Source organism: Megascapheus bottae, chromosome 4 (genome assembly GCF_031878675.1).
Source record: "Megascapheus bottae isolate mThoBot1 chromosome 4, mThoBot2.hap1, whole genome shotgun sequence".
NCBI classification, from domain to species: domain Eukaryota; kingdom Metazoa; phylum Chordata; class Mammalia; order Rodentia; family Geomyidae; genus Megascapheus; species Megascapheus bottae.
The window spans coordinates 64634886-64656677 of record NC_143512.1 but is presented as its reverse complement, the minus strand read 5'-3'; the positions used below and the strand labels follow the sequence as shown (position 1 = coordinate 64656677).

The following is a 21792-nucleotide window of genomic DNA, read 5'->3' as shown; positions in this document are numbered from 1 at the left end:
CAGCTCCATTTCCAGCTCTTTGGTGGTTAATTGGAGAAAAGAGTCTCACAGACTTTCCTGCCTGAGCTGACTTTGAACTACTACCTTGATATCTCAGTCTCCTGAGTAGGATTACAGGTGTGAGCCACCAGTACGTGCAGATTATAGACAAAAATATACTTTGTAATTTTACATCGGTTAGGCTTGTATATGTAAACATGAATTTAAGCAGGATTTAGATTTTTAAATATACAAATTGTATAATGTACTGGTGAAATGGACAGCTTTAGAAATATGGGAGACTTATTTTTACGACTATTGTGATTCATGAATTACTGTTTTTTTTAAATGTTAAGTGTTAAAAAAGTTCTCAATATTAAACTAAAACAATTTATGTAGCTAAATTGCCTTGTATATATTTGCCCTTTGTCAAAAGAAATACTTTTTGCAAAAACACAAACTTACCAATTTTATTTTATATATATATATATATATATAAACAGAATTCTGAGAAATTATCAAGCTGTACTGGATTTTTTTGTTATAGTTACCGTATTTTGATCACTTGTCTTTTAAGAATTGTATAGCCTTGCATAGATGATACATTTGTTTCTGTAGGGCATTTTTTAAAACTATTCTAGATAAGATATTTTAAATCCAGCAGTGTCTGAGAAAAATCAAAGTCATACTCTGATTTTCTTTTAAAATGGGAATTTTAGGATTGTTGTTTATGGTATTTAGTTAGTTAGTTACAAAGCAAAGTCTCTGAAATTAATTATGTCAAGGAAATACATCACTGAATTTTACCAACACTAATACATGACAACCCTTATAGTATATGTGTGTATATATGTGTATATATATATATATATATATAGAGAGAGAGAGAGAGAGAGAGAGAGAGTGTGTGTGTGTGTGTGTGTGTGTGTGTGTGTGTGTGTGATTCTGGGGCTTGAACTCTGGGCCTGGGTGCTGTCCTGAGCTCTTCAGCTCAAGGCTAGTGCTCTACCACTTGAGCCACAGTGCCACTTCCAGTTTTCTGGTGGTTAGTTAGAGATAAGAGTCTCAAGGACTTTAGTGCCTGGGCTGGCTTTGAACTATAATCCTCAGATCTCTGTCTCCTGAGTAGCTAGGATTATTTCTTGGAATGGCAAGGTTGAAATTTTATGTGGGTTTCAATTGGTCATTATTACTATTTTTCATAAATGGACAATGATCAAGATATGGTGTTCAATTGAAACTCCTTTGTACAACTATGTAAAGATAACAGAAATAAAAATAAAAAAGATTAGCTGGGCACTTGTGGCTTATGCCTGTAGTCGTAGCTACTCAGGAGGCTGAGATCTGAGGATCACAGTTCAAGTCCTTGAGACTCTCAATTTCCAGTTAGCTACTAGAAAACCGGAAGTGGTGCTGTGGCTCAAAGGTCTAGAGCATGAGCTTTGAGCTGAAGAGTTCAGGGACAGCATCTAGACCCAGAGTTCAAGCTCCATGATTGATCCCCTCCTCCCCCCCCAAAAAAAAAATCTTCCTGGGCAGGAAAGTCCCTGAAATTATGTCCAACCAACCACCAAAAACCCAGAATGCAGCTATGGCTCAGATAGATGGTAGAGCACCCAAACTGCAAGATCAAGCCCTAGTACCAGCACACACACACACACAAAACAAACCTGAAAATAAATGACAGTTTTGCCTTTCATACCTGTCTTTCTTTTTTGCCAGTCCTGGGCTTAGTTCGGAGGCTGAGCACTGTCTTTGGACTTTTTCAAGGTTAGAGCTCTACTACTTGAGCCATAGCACCACTTGCAGCTTTTTCTATGTATGTGGTAGCATGGAATCAAACCCTGGTTTTGCTAGGCATGCACTCTGCCCCTATGCCAAACTCCCAGCCCAATTTGTTACTTTTCTAATAAAGTCTAGAGCAATTTGAAAAGCCTTAAATTCTGAGATCTGAGTTCAAAATATTGCTGGTAGAAAAAAATTGACATTAATCATACATAAAAACATATCTGTGTAGTCTGTGCTTTTCTTTTGAAAACATACATTTCAAATGTCAGCTCAAGCAAGAAACAGAAATTTTTAGTAAGGATGAACGTATGAAATGTTACCTTCATTTAGAGTTTCTCTTATCATTTACTCCATTTAGCAGTTGTTTAGTTTATAATTTAATCTTTTTTGTTCTTTTTTTTAAAAATAATGCTGGGAATTGAATTCAGTGCCTTGTGCTTATTAGGCTAGTGCTTTGTTACTTGAGTCTTGAAAACATTGATTCCAAAGGGTTGAAGAACCTGAATTCCTCCCTAGTAGCTAGGATTATGAGCTTGTGCCTCTGAGTTTGGCCTATAACATATTTTGATAAAATAATTTTTCTATGTTTGTCAGCCATATAGTGCATGTTCTCTTTTAAGTATGTCTCTTTCCCCCTTTTCTTTATTCTCTCCTCTTTACCCCCATGTGATGGATACCAAACTGGGCTTTTTTTGTTTTTGTTTCTTTTTTGCCAGTCCTGGGCTTGAGCTCAGGGCCTGAGCACTGTCCTTGGACTTTCTCAAAGCTAGAGCTCTACCACTTGAGCCTCAGCACCACTTCCAGCTTTTTTCTATGTATGTGGTACCCAGGAATCAACGCCAGGTCTTCGTGCTTGCTAGGCAAGCACTCTACCATTAAACCAAACTCCTGCCCCCCCCTTTTTTTTTCTTTTTAAAGATGGTCATACTCTAGTCCTAACTGGCCTGAAGTTCACTCTGTATCCAAGCTGGTCTTAAGCTTGTGATCTTGTTTGTAACTATTGAGTGCTGGGGATTCTAGACACTAGAGTCAGTAGTCAAAAAAAACCCCAACTTTGTTAGCTTTGTCTTTAGATCTCAGCTTTAAACTTTGTGTTTACACATATCCCAAATATTACATGCATGATAATGTAACTTGTGTGTAATAATGAATCAAAGAAAAGTTTAAAACAGTTCCATTTTCAGTTGTGAGGAAAGAATTTTTTCCTGATTCCTTTGGACAATATAACTGGATGCAAGATATTGGAGTGTATTACAAAAAGGCATATCTTTAAATGCTCCCTTATTTTAATTTTAAGAGTTAATATAGTTTAAATTTTTCTTAGTATATGTCATAATGGAGATAAGCTAAGGAGAACTACATTATTGAATATTAAAAATACTATTCAAGCCGGCTGTGGTGGCTCATGCTTGTAATCCTACCTACTCAGGAGGCTGAGGTCTGAGTATCAAGGTTCAAAGCCAGCCTGGGCACTAAAGACTGAGAGGCTCCTATCTCAAGTTAATCACTAGAAAAGGGGAGGTGGGGCTGTGGTTCAAGGGGTAGGGTGGTAGCCTTGAGCCTATGAACTCAGGGAGAACACCTAGGGCCAGGAGTAGGGCAGTAGTTTTAAGCTGAAATGCTCAGGGACAGTGCCCAGGCCCAGAGTTCAAGCCCCATGACCCTACCCCCCAAAATATTAAATTAAATTATTGACATTTCTAACATGTTTATATTTTTATTGTCCTTAAATAGTTACATATTTAATTTTTTTTATTTTATTTTTACTTATTTATTTTTTTGTGGGTCATCGGGCTTGAACTCAGCCTGGGCATTGTCCCTGAGCTCCTCAGCTCAAGGATACAGCCCTACCCCTTGGCCAAGCCCCACTTCCCATTTACTAGAGGTTAATTGGAGATAAGAGTCTCAGATCATTTTGTGCCAGGCTGGCTTTGAACCTTGATTCTCAGATCTCAGCCTCCTGAGTAGCTAGGATTACAGGCATGAGCCACCTCGCCCGGCAAAGCATTTAGTATTTTTAAGAACATCACTTTATATTGCATCTCTTTATTTTCCTTTGGTATTGAGTTTTGAACTTGATCTTTTACTTGGTAGGTAGGTCCTTTATTACTTGAAATATACTGTGAGACTCATTAAAAAAAAGGTTAAAGCTAATTGTGATATAAGTTGGGCAGTAATATAAACTCTTCAAAGAGTTCAGTTAGGTTTTGACAAACTTTAGTCTTTTGAGCACTTCTAGTACAGTCAGAATATTTCCATTACTCCCAAAAGTTCCTTTGTAGTCCTTTGTGCGCAGATTGCTATCTCTATTCTAGACCATTGGAACCCAGTCTGATTTCTTCTGCCCTATGGTTTTGCCTTTCCATTTCCATTTGTTATGTAAATAGGATCATATGGTATACAGCCTTCTGTGTCTGTTTTTTTTTCACTTGGCAGAAAGCTTTTGAAATTCATTTTTGTATGTATCAGTAGTTTGTTGGTATTGAATTTTAGAATTTTATTTAATGTGTTAACTTTGGAAAAATTTGTCTAATAGTATTATAGAAAAATAATGAACAGCCTTAGATATTTCTCTCAGAGCTTAGTCTTATTGAACATTTTACTTGCCCATGTTTACCCTTCCAAATAAATCTAATGTGGTTGCCATTATTAGATGGTATTTATTTGTATTAGTGTATGCTGTTAAGTGAAACACTTTACCAAGCAGGTGAACTAGACCTTGCACTCTTTTTTTTAAATTGTAATTACATTAAGAAAAATGTATTTTGAATATATAGCATGTAGACACTAGAACAAGAAGTGAGTTTACATTTTGCTTTAAATTTAATGTTTGTAAATTTATGCCAAAATAGAGCATAGGTTATTCTGAAGAATCAATCCTGTAATGGCTAAAGTTAGAAAAACAATGCTATTTACTAAAGGCAGAGTCGGATTATGAGAAAGTCATTTTCTGATCCTTTTATTTGACCTTCTTTAACTCCTTTTTTGAAATAGTTTTCTCTCTTGGGCTCAGGGATATTCCTTTCTTTAATTCTTGCATGTTTTGACCTCTTGTATTTTTTAAAATATTTTATCTTCAAGTAGTTGTACAAATTTGCCATTTAACAAGGCAGTTTATGAGTATAATATATCTTGTTCATTGTTACCCCTTTCAGCATTCTCTCCCATCTGACCTCTCACTTTTAGACTTTTTTTGTTTTGTTTTGGTTTGGTTTTCATAGAGTCAAGTTCAAACAAACAAGAATCTCTTGCCGAGCGAAGTGGCTTATGCCTGTAATCCTAACTACTCAGGAGGCTGAGATCTGAGGATCAAGGTTCAAAGCCAGCCTGGGCACAAAAGGACTTGAGACTCTTATCTTCAATTAACATCTAGAAAATGGGAAGTGGTGCTGTGGTTCAAGGGGTAGAGCTGTAGCCTTGAGCTGAAGAGCTCAAGGACAGCACCCAGGCCCAGAGTTCAAGCCCCATGACCCCCCCCCCACAAAAAAAAAAAAGAATCTCACAGTGTATAATAGCTCAGGTTGCCTTGAATTCATCCTCCTGCTTCTGCTCCCATGTCATATACCACCAGACCTGGTACTTTTTTACTCTTGCTAGAAAGAGTTCTTCCTCTTCTGACTACTTTTAAATATTTGTATTCCCAAGATGGTTCTTTTTCAGCTTTAATTCTATTCATTTTTCCTGTTTATCTCATTTATTCACGTGATTTGTTACACTGTACCTCTATGATGATGACTCAAAAATTTGTCTCCAGATCCACTTTTGTTTTTTTTTAAACCAAGGATAGTTGGCAAAACATTAGAAATTCAAAGGTCAAATAAAAAGATCTGAATTCGTCCCTTAAACTTTTTCTACTCCCACCCGTGGTTACTAATCAGAAAAGGAGAGAGCGGGGAGGGAGGAAGAAAGAAGCTATTTTTGCAAATATATGTTTCTACCATCCACTAAAATAGATAAACTAGAAATTCTCAACCCTGTCTTTTTTAACTGTATCTTCAGCTGAGTTGATCAACACAGACTTTGTAATAGTTTGCCAAATATCACTTGAATTTCTTCCTTTTCCAGTTTTTTGTCTCCTGAGAGTAAATCTGAATACACAGTTCATTAGATGGTCAGGCTGACCAAGAACTAGAAGTTATTCTTCTTCAGCTATACAAATGCTGGTATTACAGGTGTGTAGCACTACATCCAGCTGTGAGTTCCTCTTTTATGAAGGAAATCTTAAAATGTAATACTAGGGGCAGGGAGTTTGGCCTAGTGGTAGAGTGCTTGCCTAGCATACACAAAGACCCAGGTTTGATTCCTCAGTACCATGTACATAGAAAAAGCCGGAAGTGGTGCTGTGGCTCAAGTGGTACAGCCTTACTAAAGCCCAACGACAGCGTTCAGGCCCTGAGTTCAAGCCCAAGACTGGTAAATAATAAATAATAATAATACTGACTGGAAAATCAAGTATTTTCTGTATTGTATTTAGAGTCAGTAAGTAAACTAATAATATATGATGCATTTAAATCCTAAAGCAGTTTGTAAAGGCTGAAAAAAGAACCAGTCTGGGTTATTGAATTCCTGTGGAGGCTTACAAATACTAAGCACTCAAAAAACAAATATTTGAATAAACAAATTTGAGTGTATTTTAAACTTGGAATGTAGAACTAATTGGAGAAATGAGTAAGCCTTACTAAATATTGAGCAGGTTACATAGAGGAGAAGAAACAGGAACCAAAGAGGTAGGATAACGTTGATATCACAGGATTGGCATCATTTATTACTTGTACTTGGACAGATAGGTTTGATTAACTAGGTAAGAGAAAGACCTACGCACAAAAATGTTTTAAATTTATTCTATGTGTACCTCACCTTGGCTTCTGGATCCCACAGTGTATTTTGTTAAGAAACAAAATGATCATACCTATAATCCTAGCTACTCAGGTAACTGAGAACCAAAGGATTAAGGTTCAAAGCCAGCCTGGGTAAAAAAAAAAAAAGTCTACAAGACTCCACCTCCAAAATAACCAGCTTTTTGCTGGTGTGGCCCAAGTGGTAGATAAAAAGCAAGAGTTCAAATGAGTATTAGCAAAAAACAAGCAAAAATACCCAACCGATGAGTTCGGGGTTAACATGATCCATTTAAATCCAGATGTACATATTAAGAATTGGAAAGTACTAGGAGAAAGGGTTTTCTTTCAGCTTCCTTTTTTTTTTTCCTAGTTACTTTTGGTTGCTAATACATGTCAGGAATCATTGTACTGCCCCCCCCCCTTTATTTGAAGGAGTCTACATATCAGAATTGATGGATTACAATGTTTATGAGTATCCTAATTCCGTGTACACATCTTAACTGTTTTAGTGCTGTCAGTATACTAATTATCATATGGTTTAAATGATTCCAGTGTTTTTTATCTTTTAGCTTAGCACCCATGGTCATATCTGTAATCCTAGCTACTCAGGATACTGAGATCTGAAAGATGTTGGTTTGAGGCTCTCTGAGGCTGTCCCAGGTAGAAAAGTTTGAATGATTTCTTAACCCATAGCTTGGAGTGATGACATATACCTGTCATTGTATAGTCATATGATATGGGAGTCTGAGATCAGATGGAATGATCACTACTTCAGACCAGCCCTGGGAAAAATCACTGGAACTCCTCAGTGAAAGAGGTTAGGTGTGGTGGCACACTCCTATTGCTCCAACTACAGTGGGAATTTAAATGAGTTACAGTCCAGGCACATATCTGGGCAGGAAGCTAAACTCTCTCAAAAATAACCAATACACACATACACAAAAGTGAGAGGTGTGATTCAGTGTGCCTGCCTAGCTAGTATGAGGTCCTAAGTTCAAATCTTAGTTCTGAAACAACAGCAGCAAAAAAAATTATAGTGCAGGAACTCCATTTTCTTTGTTTTTGTTGTTTTTGTTTTGTTTGTTTGTGATAATACTAGGGTTTGAACTCAGGGATTTGAGCTTTTACTTGGCTTGTGCACTTATGACTGACACCCTATCACTTACATGACAGCTCCATGTCTAGCTTTTTGGTGGTTAAGAATCTCATGGATCAGAATCTCCCGGACTTTTCTGTCCAAGTTTACTTTGAACCACAATCCTTAGATCACAGCCTCCTGAATAGCTCATATTACAATTATGACACCAGCACCTGGATTTCTTAGTTTTCTTGGAAACCAAAATGATTTATAGTTGTCTTATGTGTTAAGTAAGAATAAAGTGTGGAGTTGAGAGCTTAAAAATATTTAAGAAGCTTTTAAAATTGAAAGTTCTCTCTCTCTCTCTCTCTCTCTCTCTCTCTCTCTCTCTCTCTCTCTCTTTCTCTTTCTTTCTCTCTTTTAAATAAAAGCAGGTTGTGCTATAAACCACTGGCACTGAAAAAGCTAAGAGATGGCACCTAGGTTCTGAATTTAAGCCCCAGTGCACATAAACACATACACAGAGCAGTGTGAAAAGACTACTTATAATTTCAAAGTTGTGCCCTTTTTTTGCTAGTTTTTTTTACGACTTTATTAACATTGATTTTTACATCATATTTCAAATGACGTATTTAACAAACAAGTATTCAAGAAGGGAATCTCTATATACAATCACTGGCACTTAGATTTTAGAACGTAATTAAAATTAGGCTGAGGGTTTGTATGTCATAGATACATAATAATCTTTTTTTAAATAATTTTTTATTGTAATTAATAAAAGGGTTACATGATATTTGCCAGATAGAAGGTGCATTAACTCACATACATTGATACCCTTTCACATGTCTTGGTACCCATCACCCCCCCCACCCCCCCACCCCCCCCCAACTTGGTTTTCCCCCCTTCCCTATCAAATTTCAAATAACCAAATACAAATAAATTCAATATATCAGATAACAAAGTGAGATACTGTAACAATATGAGATACCCAAGAGACAGCAAACGAGATGAAAGATAACATAGTACATTAAGGACAACAATCATTCATTATATGGCTTTTGTTTCAGTATCCTGGAGGTCCTTTCAATTAGCTTCATACCATATGGCCTTATATATCAAGGTTTTGCTCTATTGCAGATCTCTGCTAGTAGAGCCCAAGGTTTCTACTGGTTATGACAAATGAGGGAAACCATTGAGTCTAAGTTCCTTTGAGTCTGGCTTACTTCACTTAATATGATTTTTTCTAAGTCTTTCCATTTCCTAACAAATGGGTCGATGTCATTTTTTCTGACAGCAACATAGAATTCCATTGTGTACAAATACTTGTTGATCCACTCATCAACTGAGAGACACCTAGGTTGGTTCCATATCTTTGCTATGGTGAATAATGCTGCAATGAACATTGTTGTGCTAGTGGATTTAGTATGCCCTAGATTTTGGATGGTAGATACGTAATAATCTATGTAATAAAACATGTCTATAGAGTCATAAGTTTTTATGTCTATGTAGTTGTTTTTATATGTCCATAGCTTTGGGTACACAAATGTTGAGTCCCCGCTCTTGTACTCTTTGGATCTAATAACCACATATTAAGGATACATGCGCCTTTTGTTCCTTTGGTCTTGACTTGTCTCACTCAACATGATTCGCTCTAGATTCATCCACTTCCCTGCAAATGCCATTATTTTATCTTGTCTGTTGGCGATGTAAAATTCCATTGTGTGATATATATATATACACCATATTTTTTGTATCCATTCGTCTGCAGTAGGGCATCTGGATTGTTTCCATTGCCTGGCTATTGTGAATAGTGCAGAGATGAACATAGGTGAGCAGGTGTCCTTATCATACCTTGGGTTATGATGTTCAGGATAGATGCCCAGGAGTGCTATAGTGGGATCTTAGGCAAGGTCAATTTTCAGTTCTTTAAGAAACCTCCACACTTTTTTTTTTTGCCATTCCTGGGCTTGAGTTCAGGGCCTGAGCACTGTCCTTGGACTTTCTCAAGGGTAGAGCTATACCACTTGAGCCTCAGCACCACTTCTGGCTCTTTATTTTCTATGTATGCGGTGCCGAGGACTCAAACCCCAGTCTTCTTGCATGCTAGGCAAGCACTCTACCACTAGGCCAAACTCCTGGCCTGTAACTATTTTAAGGTTGTAGGTTTTTTTCTAGATTTTTTTTTTTTTTTTTTTTTTTTTTGCCAGTCCTGGGCTTGAGCTCAGGGCCTGAGCACTGTCCCTGGATTTTCTCAAGGCTAGAGCTCTACCACTCGAGCTTCAGCACCACTTCTGGCTTTTTTCTATGTATGTGGTACTGAGGAATCGAACCCGGGTCTTCATGCATGCTAGGCAAGCACTCTACCACTAGGCCAAACTCCCAGCCCTCTAGATTTTTTAAAATATATTTTTTTATTGTAATTAATAGAAGGGTTACATGATATTTGCCAGATAAATGGTGCCTTAATTCCCACACATTGATACCCTTTCACATTTCTAGATTTTTTATGTTCATAATTATTTTAAATGTTATCCAGTTTTCTGTCAGAATGAACCATAACTTTTCATCCTATTATTGAATATGTGCATTCACTTTTGTCTATGTAACTAATGAAGCAGAAAATATCTTTACATATAAATGTTTATATATGGAATATATATATATATTTAATGGTTTTTATTTGGGGGGCTTCATTCTTTAAATAGAATTTGGGCCAAAGCATTTGAACTTTTTTTTTTTTTTTTTTGCCATTCCTGGGGCTTGCGCTCAGGGCCTGAGCACTATCCTTGGTTTTCTCAAGGCTAGAGGTCTACCACTTGAGCCACAGCACTATTTTGGGTTTTTTTGTGTATGTAGTACTGAGGAATTGAACCCAGGTCATTGTATATGCAAGGCAAGCACTCTACCTCTAGGCCACGCTTCTGGCCCCACATTTGAACATTTTTATGGCTCTTTATAACTATTTCTAAAAATAGTCTTACCTTGTCATAGTATTTGGTTTTGTGCATGTTTTAATTTATACAGTAAATTCATTTTATTTTTCATATAGAGTATAATTGTATTACGACTATTCTTAGGTCATTTAAATGCTGTGATCTCTTTTCAACATATTACTTTCTGATGATTAAAATTATAGCTTTTCAAATTACATCACTTAAAATGGATGTTTTCATGGGATCCAGTTACCAGCCAGGTGATATTAGCCAAGCAGCTATACACTGAATAGATTCTCCAGTGTTAAGATTTCAAAGACTTGCGAATAAAACAAAGCAAAGAGAAATCTGGAAGAAAGGAGTAATTTCTAGGAATAGAATTATAGTTCATTAGTTATTTATAGCAAGTTGCAAGAAAGGGTGTCTTGGAACATACTAAACAAAAAGGTCAGTTTCTAGGTAGGACCTATTATTTAGTCTTAATATTTGAGTGCAGAACATAAAGTGTGATGTGGACATGGCCAAGATTTCATATTCATTGTTTAGCTTATGCAACAGTGATTGTGTTCTGGGTCTCTATTCAGGAACTATTAGACATTGTAAATTGTGAAATAAAAGACTTAGGATCAGCAGACTAATAAAGCTTGTGGACAGACAGGTAAACAAAATCATGTTGCCATATATAAGTGCTGTGAACAAAATGAGCAAAGAAGTATAGGAGAAGCACTGAGGAAGGATCACTTGACTTAACACTTCTATGGAAAAGTTCTCTTGGGAGAGATGGTATACAAACTAGACTTTGCCTACTATTGTGAGAACTTAAACAGCCTGGGGAAACAACAGATGGCTTAGATTATTATAGCATAGAATTGAAAAGGGGTGTGTCAAAAATGAAATACAAGGGGTGTCAGGTATAGATTTTGAAAGTATGTGTCTACCTTGCTAAGAATCACTTATTTTCTTTTAGGAAATTGGTTCCTCTTGTATCTTTAAAATACTGGATAGTAGTCAAGAAAAAGATCTGCCAAGAAAGCTAATGGAAACTGTTTACCTTTTGATTTTTGTATCCAAGTCCTACCTTGTTTCTATCATGATCTTTTTTCCTCCACCAAGTAACATGGCATATCAGACTTTTTATTTTTTCAGGATTAAAATTCTTTCCCCCATTTCATATGATCACGATCTTCTTGTCATCTAGTTACATAAATTATATGTTGACTTGTCACTGTTTCTTATCAAATATAAAACTAAGACTTATTTGTTTGGTTTTCACCTTTCTTGTCTTACCTCTGTATTGGAGTGTAGACCTAGGCGAGGTCTAGGAAGAAAGGCCTGTACTGCTTTGTAGAGGTGTTTGTTTGGATTGGGTTTCTAGCAAGTGTTTGATAAATGACATAGCTCATCTAGACTGGTTCGAAGAGATTTGGAAAATATCTCACATTCTCACAAACTATTAAAAAAAATTCACTCTAGCCAGGTGCAGTGGCTCACACCTCTAATCCTACTCAGGAGGCTGAGATCTGAGGATCATAGTTCAAAGCCAGCCTGGGCACTAATGCCATGAGACTCTTATCTCCACTTAACCACTAGTGGCGCTGTGGGTCAAGGGGTAGGGCAGTAGCCTCGAGCTGAAGAGCTTAGGGACAGCACCCAGGCCCAGAGTTCAAGTTCCACGATTGACAAAAAAAAATTCACTCTTTTAAAATGTATGATTTAATATTTATTAGTGTACATAATTGGCCCTTGTCCATGGGATATGTTTCAAGGTCTCTATTGATAACCTCAAACCATAGATAACATGGAATGAACTATATATACTATCTTTTTCTTATATATGAATACTTGTCATAAAATTTAATTTGTAAACTAAGCGCAGCATAATAGTAACAGTAAAAACCAGTAATTTGTAATAGGATACTTACACATAATAGGTTAAATAATATAGTTATATGAAAGTAGTCTCTTTCATACCATCATATTGTACTGTGTTTACTCTTCTGGTGTAAGGAGATGATATTTAACAAAAGCGGTTTGATTTCATCCAAACTGCTAGCATAGTACTCTTGTATTTTGGTGTCATTAAGTAAATTGAAAACAATCTAACAGATAGCTAGTCTGATAAACCTATCAAACTTCTAAGTGACTATCAGAAATGTAGTGCATGCAACATGGATACCTGGGATAAAAATTTGGTTCATATCTCTAGTTGCACAGGATGGGACAGAGCAGATGAAACACTCAGAATGGTACACAAAGTAAAACATTATTTTTAGAATTTTCTATTTAATTTTTCCAATTGTACTTGATGGCAGAAAACTGAATTTAAAAAGCATAGAGGACCATTGTGTTTACACACATGTACTCATCATCACTACCTAGTTCTGAGGCATTTTTACTAATTCCTTCCCCAAAGAAAACTACCCATTTACCATTGTATAACTTCCTCTTGCCCCAGTCCTTAGCAGCCACCAATTTACCTTCTGTTGCTATAGATTTTTCTGACTCATGTAAGTAGAGTGTGGATTTTTGTGTCTTCTTTTTCTTGATAATCTATACTGTAGAATGTATAAGTATTTCATTCCTTTTCATGGCTAAGTAGTATTCATTATATGAACATACCACATTTTATTTGTATTTTATCAGTTGACAGGTATATAGATTATTTCCACCTTCTGATTAATGTGAATAATGCAACTGAACTTCATGTGCACATCTGCATAAGTGTACACTCTTATTTCTCCTGGACATATAACATAGGAGTGAGATTTTTAGATTATAGGGTAACTTTGTTTAAAGAACTACCAGGCTGTTCTTCAAGTTGGTTGCTCTATATCATATTCCCATCAATAGTGTATGAATGTTTTATTTTCTCCACATAGTTTTGAGTACTTGTTATATGACTTTCGCCTCTAATTGGGATGTCTGGTATTTTATTGTGTTGTTAAATATAGTTCGGGTACAAGTCCTTTCAGATAAAATGATTTGCAGGTGTTTTCCTCACATTGTATATGTTATCTTTATGTTTTTCTTTAGCTGCTTTTACTTTGAATACCAAAGTAAGAAGCTGCTTCCTAATCCAAAGTTTTGAGTGGCCTCTGTATTTGTAGCTCTGAAGTTAAGTCTTGGATCTATTCAGATTTTTGCATATTGTAGTAAGGTTGGGATCCAAGCTCATTCTATATGTGCCATTTTAATTGTCTGTCATCATTTGTTGAAAAGATTATTACTCATTGAATAGTCTTGGCATCAAATCAGCTGAAAAAAATCCTATCATTACAGCAACTCAGGAGGCTGAAATCTGAGGATCCCAGTTCAAAGGCAGCCCAGGAAAATCTGTGAGACTCTCATTTCCAATTAATCACCAGAAAATTGGAAGTGGAGCTGGGGTTCAAAGTGGTAGAGCAATAACTTTGAACATAAAAGCTCAAGGACATTCCTAAGTTCAAGCCCTATAACCCGACAATTAAAAAAAAAATGAAGACATGTGCTAATAAGTAAGTATAATCTTAGCTTTTGGTAGTCTGAGGCAGGAAATTCATGGCTGACCTGAACAGGGTGAGGTCCTGTCATACACTCACACAACAAAAAAATTAGTAAAATAAGGAAAAAATTAAGGAAGTAATTAGGGTCTGTGTTGTTACTCAGTGGTACAATGCTTGCCTCATATCTGTGAGTCCCTAGGTTTGATCGTTTGATCTTCAGCACCAGAATGATCAGTTAAATGTACATGAAATAGTTTATTTCTGCCCTTAATTTTATTCCATTCATCTGTGTGTCTATCGTGCCGGAACTACACTGTTTTTAATGGTAGCTTTGTAGGAAGGTCTAAAGTAGAAAGTGTGACTCTTGCAACTTTTTTTTTTGTGGGTCATGGGGCTTGAACTCTGAGCTTGGGTATTGTCCCTGAGCTCTTCAGCTCAAGGCTACTGCCCTACCCTTGGAACCACAGCACCACTTCCAGTTTTCTGGAGATGAATTGGAGATGAGTCTCACATCTTTATTGCCCAGGCTGGCTTTGAACTGTGATCTTTAGATCTCAGCCTCCAGAGTAGCTTAGGATTACAGGCATGAGCCACTGTACGTGGTTTTTTTGTTGTTATTGTTGTTGTTTTTAAGACTGTTTTGGGTGTTCTGGATACTTTGCATTTTCATATGAACTTTAGGATAGATCACCAACTTTTGTGTATAGGCAGCTAGTTGTTGATGGGATGATGATGAATCAAAAAAATTAAGTTCTCTAATCAATGGTGATTTTCCATTTTATAAGCCTTAATTTCTTTCAACATTGCTTTTTGAGGCTGAGTCTTGTTTGGATGGTGATTTACAAGCCAGCTCCTCCTAGTAAGACTGACCCTGTTTCAAGAAAAGTTTTTTTGTGTGTATGTACTGGTCTTAGGGTTTGAACTCATACCTGGATGCTGTCTCTTTGCTTTTTCACTCAAGGTTAGCTCTCTACCACTTGAGCCACAGTCCTCTTCTGTCTTTTTGGTGGTTAATTAAAGATAAGAGTCCTATAGACTGCCCTGTCTGGACTTGCTTTTTCAGGAGGGCTATAACTATGACTCAAGTGGTGAAGAGTGTGCATAGCCAGCATAAAACCCTTAGTTCAAGCCCAGTAGCATCACACACATATATATTACATGAGTCAAAAAAAAATTGTGACCACTAACTTACATTTCATGTACTTGGACTGTAGCATAGGATTAAAAATAAGATTATGGTCTAGAACTTAAAGCAATGTGATTTAACTTTAATAAGGCATCCCACATGTATATTGCAAGAAAAAATGGTCATTTTTTAATGTTGATATTATCACTAACTTTGAGATGTTATAGTAATATTGGAATATTCTTAGATTACTTCCTGGGTTTTTTTTTTCTTAAGCATTTATCAAATGCTTTTTACCTGTTATTTGTTTGTTTGCTAGTCCTGGGCCTTGAGCTCAGGGCCTGAGCACTGTCCTTGGGCTTTCTCATGGCTAGAGCTCTACCACTTGAGCCACAGCACCACTTCCAGCTTTTTCTATGTATATGGTACCAAGGAGTTGAACCTAAGTCTTTGTGTATGCAAGGCAAGCAGTCTATCACTAGGCCAAACTCCCGGCCTTTTACATATTATTTATGACAATAAATACTTAATACATTTGACAAAAAAGGTCCTCATAAGGTAGATAGTATTTTCACTTCACTGATGAGGACATGGATGCTTTGGAATTGATGTAATTTGCTCAAGAAGCACAACTTGAATAGGAAGGAGAATTTGGACTTGTCTTTCTAATTGTAAAGCCTAGTTTTGAGCTCTTTTTTTTTTTTTTTAAGATTTTATTTACATTGATTTTTACATCATATTTCAAATGTCATGTTTAACAAACAAGTATTAAAGAAGGGATTCTCTATATACAATCGCTGGCCATATAGATTTTAGAACATAATTAAAATTAAGCTGAGAGTTTGTATGTCATAGATATATATCTATATAATGTAATCCCTCATAAATTTTTGTCTATGTAGTTATTTTTATATCTCCAAGACCATGTCCATAACCTTGGGTACCCAAATATTGAATCATCACTCTTGTACTGTTTGGATCTAATATCCACATATTAAGGATACCATGTGCCTTTTGTTCCTTTGGTCTTGACTTAGTCAACATGATTCGCTCTAATTTCATCCACTTCCCATCGAATGCCATTATTTTATCTTGTCTGTTAGCTATGTAGAATTCCATTTTGTGTGTGTGTGTGTGTGTGTGTGTCCGTGTGTGTGTCCGTCCATTTGTATGCATTCATCTGCAGTAGGGCATGTGGGTTCCATTGCTTGGCTATTGTTCATCTCTTCTCTATTCACAATAACAAGCATTCTACCACTGAGCCACCTTTCCAGCCTCTTTGTGTTAATTCTTTTTTTAAAAAAAAAGGGGGGGGGGTGGCGGTGGCTCATGCCTATAATCCTAGCTACTCAGGAAGCTGAGATCTGAGGATTGAGATTCAAACCCAGCCCAGGCATAGAAGTTCATGAGATTCTTATCTTCAATTAACCATCAGAAACCCAGAAGTGGCATTGTGGCTCAACTTGGTAGAGCCCTAGCCTTGAGCTGAAGAGCTCAGGGACAGCTTTTAGGCCCAGAGTTGAAGCCCCATAACCGACAAAAAATTTTAAAAAGTACGTGTGTGTGTGTGTGTGTGTGTGTGTGTGTGTGTGTGCATTAATAATTGGATTAGTTCTACTTGTACGTTATTTATAGAATTCAGAAGGAGCTAACCCCAAAAGTCTTCTTTTTCCTTTATGTTTAAAAAATGTAAAAAGAAAATGTAAAAATGTAATAATTATTATTTCATTCTTATCGATGGTTGATGACACTACAGCTCTAATAGTAGTATTTATCCAGAGTTTACTGATTTGAATATTATATTTGTGTTGCTTAATCATTACAATCCTTTGCCGTATCTGTAGGTATACTATCTATACCTTCTTTTTTTTCAGCTGTAAGTATGAGGAATTTTATTTTATTTTTTGCTTACATACTATGAGGCAAAACAAAATTGACACCATACAAAATAACTTTATAAAATATCATTCAAGTCCTTGGGCTTGGACTTAGGACCTGTCCAGGTCCTGGAGCTTTCTTAAGGCTAATGTTCTGCCACTTTTTTTTTTTTTTTTTTTTTTTTTTGGTTGTGGAAATTGAACTCTTGGGCCTGGGCATTGTCCCTGAACTCTTCAGCTCAAGGCTACAGGCCTACCCCTTGAGCCACAGCACCACTTCTGGTTTTCTGGTGATTAATTGAAGAGAAGAGTCTCCATGGGCTTTGTAGTGCCAGGGCTGGTTTGAACCTGGATCCTCAGCTGTCAGCCTCCTGAGTAGCTAGGATTATAGGCGTGAGCCACCACTCCCAGCAGTGCTCTACCACTTGAACCACAGCGCCACTTCTGGCTTTTTCTGTGTATGTGGTAGACAAGGAATCGAACCCAGGGCTTTGTTCGTGGTAGGTAAGCACTCTACCACTAGGCCAAACTCCTGGCCTACTATAATCACTTTACAGATGAGAAACTAATGCGTACAAAGACTATGATTCTCCAAAGGATGAGTTAAGGGAAGTCAAAGTCAATATAAGTGACAATGAATTCAGTTTCTCCTAAATTCTCTTAAGATTCTTTAGTTCTTTGAGATCAGGAACTTAATATTGTTTATTACTTTATTTTACACAGTACCAGCACATGGTACAAGATACATCTCCATCCTTCCCTCATCAAACATAAATGAGAGGCAAGTTTGTTAGTCTTAACTGAAGTCTTCTGGATGGAATATCATTTGTTTGCATGATTTTTTTTTCCTTTGCTTTGGAATACTATTTCCTCTGTCTTTGGCAGGAAACCTATCAAGTTTGAATTCCAAGAGAATCCTGTCTTTTCTTTTCTTTTGCTAGTTATGGGACTTGAACTCAGGGCCTAAGCACTGTCATTGGGCTTTTCTTAAAGCTAGCACTCTGCCACTTGAGCCACAGCACCACTTTCCACTTTTTCTTTTCTTTTTTTTTTATTGTAATTAGTAAAAGGGTTACATGATATTTGCCAGATAGAAGGTGCATTAATTCACATACATTGATACCCTTTCACATGTCTTGGTACCCATTTCCCTCCCCCTACTTCCCACTTTTTCTATGTATGTGGTACAGAGGAATCGAACCTGGGTCTTTGTGCATGCTAGGCAAGCACTCTACCACTAGACCAAACTCCTGGCCTCAAGAATCCTTTCTATAATGTTTTCTTTGTTGCCTTTCAATAAGATTTGCCATTCTCATTGTCTTGCTCCATATCTTCTTCCCTCTTTCACCTTTATAAAATCCATCATGTAATACCTTCTTTCTCTAGCCTGGAAATCCTTCATAGGTTAGGAAAGGGCACAGTGGCAGCTGTGAACTATTTAATTTAGTTAGCATTTTATACAGTTTCTCACAGTTACATACCCCTTGAATATTTGGGCTGAATAACTCATAAATAAGCTAAAAATAGACATCAATAAATGGTTTATTTGAACACTGTATACTCTAGATTGCTATCATTTGCTTTCTAATTTTATACTGTTCCTTAATTTTCCTCTAGCCTGCTTTCTTTCAGAAATACTAATATTTGAAGAGATACTACAATATCTCAGGATTGAGCCAGGTGCAGTGGCTCACGCTTATAATCCTAGTAGTTATTTAGGAGGCTGAAACCACCTGAGAATCAAGGTTCAAAGCCAGCCCGCGCACAAAAGGACCTGAGACTCTTTTCTCCAATTAATCACTAGAAAATGGTAAGTGGAGCTGTTGCTCTAGGGGTAGGGTGGTAGCCTTGAGCTGAAGAGCTCAGGGACAGCTCCCAGGCCCAAAGTTCAAGCCCCAGGACCCCTCCTCCCCCCAAAAAAATCTCAGAATTATTTACTAGCATCTTCTAAGATTGTAGGGGGGGGGGGGCGCGTGGGGCTTGGACTCCGGGCCTTGGCATTCATTATCCTTGAGCTCCTCAGCTCAATGCTACCAACCTACCCCTTGAGCCACAGTGCTACTTCCTATTTTTTAGTAGTTAATTGGAGATAAGAGCCTCACAGTCTTTAGTGCCAGGGCTGGCTTTGAACTGTGATCCTCAGATCTCAGCCTCCTGAGTAACTAGGATTATAGGCATGAGCTATCACACATGGCAGAGAAGTTTTTTTTTGACATCATTCTCTAGAGATAAAATTTAAGAAAGGAAGAAATGAAAATTTTGGACATGAGTAAAAAGCCAGATGTATGTGAGTAAACAAATTGTGTGTGTGTGTGTGTGTGTGTGTGGTTTTTAGAGTTTCAGGATAGAAAGGTGTATTAAATTGAATTCATATTAAACAGAATTCTTAAGTGTAGAATGCGAGTCAGGATTGTATCTGTTCTTACACGTATACATACTATAGAGGATTGTTTATGAGGTTCTGTTGAGATATGAATAAAAATGCTTATCTATAGACTAAGTTTATATTTACAAAAGGAATTTTGTTAAATACTGTACCACAGAGGAGATCATTCTGTGTTTTTGTTTTGTGCCAGTCCTGGAGCTTGAACTTAGGGCCTAGGCACTATCCTTGAGCTTTTTCTACTTTTTCTTGTGTATTTATCCAGCACTCTACCACCTGAGCCACAGTTTCACTTCTGGCTTTTTGGTGATTTCTTAGAGAGTGTCATGAACTTTCCTGCCAAGCTGGCTTCAAACCTTGATTCTCAGATCTCAGCCCCCTGAGTAGTTTTGATTATAAACACGAGCCATGGGCACTTGGCTTATATGAGGTCATTCTTAAGAATTAAGAATCTCTGGCATCACAAAACAAAAACAGCAAAACATCCTTCAGAATAGTATGGGAGAAACTGCCTAGTAGTAATTTGTACCTGATTTTGGCGACACCTGTTTGTAATATCAGTACTCTGGAAGCTAAGAAAGGTATAAGAATTATAAATCCCAAGCATAATGACTCTAAGCCAGCTTGAGTTACATAGTGAGACCCTTTCTCAGGGGAAAACAAAGCTAACCTAAGTACTGTATTTGTTATCTGTTGGTGTATAACAAATTACTCTTGAAGTTAGCAGTTTAAAACACTATACATTTATTACCTCTCAATTTCTGTTGGCCAGGAATCTAGGAGTAGCTCTTACTCAGAATTTGGTCTTCCTGTACTTAGAGGTGTAGTTATCTTGGCTGACAGAATATGCTTCCGAGCTTTCTGCCTCCACTCTGGGTGGGCCACAGATTGTTTGTGGCTCTTGACTGGAAACCAGAGCTCCTTGTCATATGAGCCTCGCTTTCGCGTAGCTGGCACAACATGGCATCTAACTTCTTTTATAGTAAAATAAAGAAGGTAATAATAGCAGAAGCCAAACTCTTAGTAACCCAATCTCAAAAGTGACATGCCATCATTTGGGCTGTCTTATATTTGTTAGAAGCAAAGACTAAATGTAGTGAATATTCAAAAGGAGGAGATTAAATGCAAAAGCATGAATAACTGGAAGGTGCTATCAAAGGGGGCCATCTTAGTATTTCAGTGTTGCAAAAGTGAAAACATTGACCAAAAATCAGCTCAGGGAACAAATTGAATTGCCGGATTTCTTCTTCTTCCTTTTTTAATACAGAGTAAATTAGCCACAAATTATTATTGGAAAATAGAAATGTATACTTTCTTAGGAGTTAGTTGGAAAAGTAATAAGGAATGAATTTGAGCAACTTAACTATTAAGGGACAATAGGACTACAATGTGGGTGTCCATGGGATCAGTTTACTTTTGTTTTGTATTTCTCGTCTTTTCCTGTTTCAGGAGATCCACTAATGGAGATTCTTCCTTGAAAATATAGGACTTATTAGTGAGTAGCTAATCAGAAAAACACAATTTGCTCAATAGGTCAGAAGTTTTTCAGGTGTGAATGACCTTATTTCTTTTTTTTTTATTGTGATTAGTAGAAAGGTTACATTATATTCACCAGATAGAAGGTGCATAACTTCACAAATATTGATACCCTTTCTCATGACATGGTCCCCATTTCTCTCCCACCCCCGCGAATGACCTCATTTCTAAATGTTTTTTTTTTCCCATGTTGAATCAATCTTAATAATAAATACATGTAATATAAAGAAAAATCAAACATTTGAGAATCCTATTTCTAAGTTACTGATTTAGTGTATTTTTAGTCATTTTAATGAGATATTGAAAAACCTTGAAATGTTTCTAAACTTTATCTGATTAAAGGCTTGAGCCACTAGTGCCCGGCTTCAGGAAGTGATTTTTAAGCTTGGCTACCAACTTGAGTCATCTGGAAAAATTAAGCAGTAGAATATAAAGTGAAATTCTCATCTACTGGTTGCAACCTCTAGGTAGTAGGCGTCAGTGGATACACCACAGCATTTCTAGCTCCACATTGGAAACTACACCAAACCTAAAAAAGAACCTAAATCATATTTCTCATGTGGCTCAAAGTGGTAGTGTACTAGCCTTGAGTGGAAAAACTGAGAGACAGTGCCCAGGCCCTGAGTTTAAGTCCTGCAACCAAAAAAATAGAATGTACATTTCTTAGTAATTCTACTTTCAGAAATCTAGCCTAATGAAATCTTAGAGGACATAAAGATTCAGATTCATTTATTGGTAATGACAGAAATAAATGTTAAAGGAATTTGAGTTA

General features: G+C 36.8%; 1 protein-coding gene across 7 annotated transcripts in view; it reads left to right on the top strand.

The window, feature by feature from the left end:
- Nipbl (NIPBL cohesin loading factor) overlaps window positions 1-21792 on the top strand; it is a 184863-nt gene that overhangs the window by 20438 nt on the left and 142633 nt on the right. Inside the window, exon 1 of one of the 7 annotated variants that reach the window (XM_090332035.1) lies at window positions 20001-20065. The exons of the other annotated variants lie outside the window; for them this stretch is intronic. The gene's annotated coding sequence lies outside the window, so the exon portion shown is untranslated. Of the gene's footprint in view, window positions 1-20000; window positions 20066-21792 lie in introns of those variants that run through there. 7 annotated transcript variants of the gene reach the window in all.